Consider the following 6,000-nt stretch of genomic DNA (forward strand, 5'->3'; position numbering starts at 1 on the left):
TGTACTTGGCATGCACAGTAAAGCAATTTATTATCTGGATGTTTGCATGCCACTCATGATTAGAGCCCTGCGTGGATAAAAAATTTAATCCGCATCCATATTTGCAAAAATGAGCTGTGGATAACTGCATCCATATGCATGGATGTGAGTGTCTGTGGATATAAAGCAAATATCCACTGATTTTCAGGGCTCTACTCATGATGGGTGTTCATGATCCTACACAAGATGGGCTGCACTCTGTGACCATGTTAATTCTGCTATTCTAGGCTGTGTTTTCTCTCAAAGTACTCGGGCTGGGTTGTTAGACTAGCAACAGTTGAGCTCTGTTGCCTGGAGACAGTTCAAAAGCAATTGGTGAAGGAACAAACAGGCACTTAAAGAAGATTTTTCAAATTCAAACTCTGCTTCAGGAACAAATACAGCCTATCACAGGAGCAGTGAGCAAACTGAGCCCACCCTGGGAACCTTCCACTCTCTCCTGCTTACCACTGGAACTAATGGATGGCAAATGCTCTGTCTTCAGTGTCTGCTTCACCTGCTTAATATTCTCGGTCTAGTTCCTTAGTGCTTTGTGCTGTCCCAGCAGCCCAGCTCTTTGGGGAGATGTTTCTGTCCCTCTGATGTTTCTGTCCTTCTGAGCTGAAATTCAGGAATAACAAAAATCTCAGGGCCAGATCCTCAGCTGATGTAACTAGTGCTCTTTGAATATAAACAGGCTCCCCTCGTTTACACCAGCTGAGTATCTGGTCTTCAGTTATAGTCTCCCCTCTCTTTTTGAAAGTCCATTGGATGTAGGAAAATCAGACTGTAAATTCCAGGACTCACAGAGCCTGATCTCAGCTCTACATCATGACCCTGAAGGCTGTATGGCTCTGTACCTCAATTTCCCATCTGTAAATGGGAAATAAGGATGCTTCCTTACAAAGAGATTGGAAGGAAGATGGAAAATTCCAAAATAGCTGAGTTATATGGGCCTGATCTATTCACAAGTATTCCTTTATAACTATAGTGGTGGTTGTTGGTATCACAGAGACATGGTGGGAAAATATAAAATTGGAATATTGGTATAAAGGGTATAGCTTGCTCAGGAAGGATAGGCAGGGGAAAAAAGGAGGCGGTGTTGCCTTGTATATTAAAAATGAATACACTTGGACTCGTGTGGATATGAACATAGGAGACAGACTTGTTAAGAGTTTCTGGGTTAGGTTAAAAGGGGTAAAAACAAGGGTGATGTCATGGTGAGGGTCTACTACAGACAACCTACCCAGGCAGAAGAGGTGTCTGAGGTTTATTTTAAACAACTAACAAAATCATCCAAAGTGCAGGTGATGGGGGATTTCAACTACCCAGACATATGTTGGGAAACTAACACAAGGCACAGATTATCCAATAAATTTTTGGACTACATTGGAGACAATTTTTTATTTCTGAAGGTTGAGAAAAGCTACTGGGGGGAATCTGTTCTTGATTTGATTTTAACAAATAGGGAGGAACTGGTTGAGAATTTGGAAATGGAAGGCGGCTTGGGTGAAAGTGATCATGAAATCATAAGAGTTCATGATTCTAAAAAATGGCAGAAGGGAGAATAGAAAAATAGATAACAATGGATTTCAGGAAGGCAGATTTTAGTAAACTGAGAGAGCCGGTAGGTAAGGTCCCTTGGGAAGCAAGACTAAGAGGAAAAACAACTGAAGAGAGTTGGCAGTTTAAGGGACATTATTAAGGGCCCAAAAGCAAACTATTCCGCTGAATAGGAAAGATAGAAAGTATGGCAGCAGACCACCGTGGATCAACCAGGAGATCTTATATGATCTAAAAATTAAAAAGGCCTCGTATAAATAGTGGAAATTAGGTCAAATGGATGAATATTAGCAAACAACACAAGTATGCAGGGGCAAGATTAGAAAGGCAAAGGCACAAAATGAACTAAAATCTACCTAGAGACATAAAAGGTAACAAGAAGACATGCTACAAGTATATTAGAAGTAAAAGGAAGACCAAGGACAGGGTAGGCCCATTCCTCAGTGAAGAGGGAGAAACAATAACAGGAAACTTGGAAATGGCAGAGATGCTTAATGACTTCTTTGTTTTGCTTTTCATCAAGAAGATGGATGGTGACAGGATGCCTAACATAGTAAATGCTAGTGGAAATGGGATAGGTTTAGAAGTTAAAATAAAAAAAGAACAAGTAAAAATTACTTAGAAAAGTTATATGTCTGCAAGTCACCAGGGACTGATGAAATGCATTTTAGGGTGCGTATACACAGCATCCTAAACTCAAAATAAGTTATACAATTTGCACTATTTTGTTTGTATTTCAAAATTTGGTGCTTCTGCACAGTGCCAAATTTTGAAATAACGCGCTATTCTGAGATATCCCTTAACCCTCGTGGAATATGGGTTACAGGGATACTGAAATAGCACACCTGTTGTTTTGAAAAATATTTCAAAATAACGGGCACGTTTAAAAGACCCACGGTAGCTATTTTGGGATCTCCCCAGGATCCTGAAATAGCCCCACTGTGTAGACATGCCCCTAGAATACTCAAGAAGCTAATAGAGAAAGTATATGAGCTTTAGCTATCATATTTGAAAAATGCAAGTCGGGAGATATTCCAGAAGACTGGAAAGGGGCAAATATAGTGCCCATCTATAAAAAGAAAAATAAGAACCCAGGAAACTACAAACCAATCAGTTTAACTTCTGTGCTAGGAAAGATGATAGAGCAAGTAATTAAGGAATCCATCTGCAAACATCTGGAAAATAAGGTAATAGGTAACCAACATAGATTTGTAAAGAACAAATCATGTCAAACCACTCTGATATCTTTCTTTGCTAGGATATCAAGCCTTGTGGGGAGAAGAGGTGGACGTGGTATACCTAGGCTTTAGTAAGACATTTGACACCGTCTTGCATGATCTCCTTATCAATAAATGTTAATAGGGAAATACAACCTAGATGGGGCTACTATAAGGTGGGTCCATAACCGGATGGATAACCGTTCTCAGAGAGTAGTTATTAGTAGTTCACAATCATGCTGGAAGGGTATAATAAGTGGGGTTCCACAAGGGTTTGTTTTGGGACTGGTTCTGTTCAGTAACTTCATCTATGATTTAGATGATGATATAGAGAGTACAATTATTAAGTTTGCAGGTGATACCAAGCTGGGAGGGGTTGCAAATGATTTGGAGGATTGGGTCAAATTTCAAAATGACCTGAACAAACTAGAGAAATGGTCTGAGGTAAACAGGATAAAGTTTAATAAGGACAAATGCAAAGTACTCTACTTAGGAAGAAACAATCAGTTTCACACATACAGAATGGGAAACGATTGTCTAGGAAGGAGTACTGCTGAAAGGGATTTAGGGGTCATAGTGGACCACAAGATAAACATGAGTCAACGGTGTGACACTTGTGGAAAAAAGCAAACATGAATCTGGAATGCATTAATAGGAGTGTTGTGAGCAAGACATGAGAAGTCATTCTTCTGTTCTACTCTGCACTGATTAAGCCTCAATTGGAGTATTGCATCCCATTCTGGGCACCAAATTTCAAGGAAGATATGTAGAAACTGGAGAAGGTCCAGAGAAGAGCAACAAAAATGATTAAAGGTCTAGAAAACATGAGCTATGAGGGAAGATGGAAAGAACTGGGCGGCTACGTCTACACTGGCCCCTTTTCCGGAAGGGGCATGTAAATTTCAGCAGTCGTCGTAGGGAAATCCGCGGGGGATTTAAATATCCCCCGCGGCATTTAAATAAACATGGCCGCCGCTTTTTTCCGGCTTTTAAAAAAGCCGGAAAAGAGCGTCTAGACTGGCCCCGATCCTCCGGAAAAAGCGCCCTTTTCCGGAGGGTCTTATTCTTACTTTGAAGTAAGAATAAGAGCCTCCGGAAAAGGGCACTTTTTCCGGAGGATCGGGGCCAGTCTAGACGCTCTTTTCCGGCTTTTTTAAAAGCCGGAAAAAAGCGGCGGACATTTTTATTTAAATGCCGCGGGGGATATTTAAATCCCCCGCGGATTTCCCTACGACGACTCCTGAAATTTACATGCCCCTTCCGGAAAAGGGGCCAGTGTAGACGTAGCCGGCATGTTTAGTTTAGAAAAGAGAAGACAGAGGAGATACGTTAGCAGTTTTCAAGTATCTAAAAGGATGTTACAAGGCAGAGGGAGAAAAATTGTTTTCCTTGGCCTCTGATGATAGGGCAGGAAGCAATGGGCTTAAACTGCAGCAAGGGAGGTTTAGGTTGTACATTAGGAAAAACTTCCTAACTGTCAGGGTGGTTAAACACTGGACTAAATTGCCCAGGGAGGTTGCAGAATCTCCATCACTGGAGATATTTAAGAGCAGGTTGGATTAGACATCTATCAGGGAAGATCTGGACAATGCTTGATCTTGCCATAAGAGCAGGAGACTGGACTCAACCTCTCAAGGTCCCTTCCAGTTCTATGATTCTATGGTTGTGGGGGGTGGGTGTGATTTTTAGTGCAGTAGTGTGGATAATGATGTATTAGTATAAAAGTGCCTTGTGCTGGTATAGCTTATTCCCCTTTCTATATGGCTGTGTCTACACTGGCAAGTTATTCTGGAAAATCAGCCACTTTTCCGGAAAAACTTGCCAGTTGTCTACACTGGCTGCTTGAATTTCCGGAAAAGCACTGACGATCTAATGTAAAATCATCAGTGCTTTTCCGGAAAAACTATGCTGCTCCCATTCGGGCAAAAGTCTTTTTCCGGAAAACTGTGTAAACAGCACAGTAGTGTTTTCCGCAAAAAAGCCCCGATCGCGAAAATGAAGATCGGGGCTTTTTTGCAGAAAAACGCGTCTAGATTGGCCACGGACGCTTTTCTGGAAAAAGTGCTTTTCCGGAAAAGCGTCCTGCCAATCTAGACATGCTTTTCCAAAAATGCTTTTAATGGAAAACTTTTCCATTAAAAGCATTTCCGGAAAATCATGCCAGTGAAGACCTAGCCTATGGGAATAAGCTATACCATTTTAAGCATCACTATAGTGATACAACTGTCTCTACATTGGGGGCTGAAGGCGGTTCCATTTTAAATATAGATAACATGGTTCAACTTTTGGGAGTTCTTTGGGATTAAATTTATGAGCTTCAGTTCCCATCTGTAAAATAGGCGTAATAATCCTTTATTTAGATTGTCCCTGCACCAAAAATCCTACAATCTCTTATGACTATGTGCAGTGCCACACACAAATGGAAATAAAGTACAAGCAGTGAGGACAACTAACCATTGGGATAATCTACTGAGGGAAATATTGGATTCTCCAACCTTTGCCTCCAAACCAAGCCTTGGGCACCTTCCTGAAAGATTGGCTATATCCAGAGGTTTCCATACTGTAGCACAGGTGCTTGATGGTCCATCTCTTTACTTCATAACCAGTTTTTAAGAAGGTGATATGTGAATGAACAAAGTTTGGGAGCATGGCATAGCCAAACACAAGTTGTACTCAATGCAAGAAAAATGGGAATGACATTTGGCCTGTAATTACGCAGGAGATGAGACTAGTGGTCTCTTCTGGCCTCTGACCTCATTTAGGGCCTCTAAGTCCTAATGAAAAAAGAACAAGACATTTCTAAAGTGCTTTGAATCTCTCCAATTAAATATGTAAAATATAAATATGATTCTAATAATTACAACTGACTTTTGTTGTAGATTCAGCAATGGGTCAGTCAAGCCTAGTTTGCAGAGCTGAGAGTTGCTTAGTTATTTCAAGTTCCTAGAAGGAAGCAAACAAGAAGTTCCTATAAAACTGCCGTTCAGAATTTGTGAATGAGGGACCGCGATTAAAGATGAAGAATTGGCCACCCCCCTCCACCCTCTTGATCCTGCTCCCACCCTCTGGATCACTCTGTCATTCAAGCAGTGTTTAGATGTCACGCTCAGCAGCCAGTGCTGGTTCTCACACACTTTGAACTGAGTATTGCTTTTGTTCCCCGGGCGGTTAGCTGCTACTAGCTGCTACGTGCGGAGAATGC

Source organism: Pelodiscus sinensis, chromosome 11, assembly GCF_052426305.1.
Source record: "Pelodiscus sinensis isolate ZL-2025 chromosome 11, ASM5242630v1, whole genome shotgun sequence".
Taxonomy (NCBI): Eukaryota; Metazoa; Chordata; order Testudines; family Trionychidae; genus Pelodiscus; species Pelodiscus sinensis.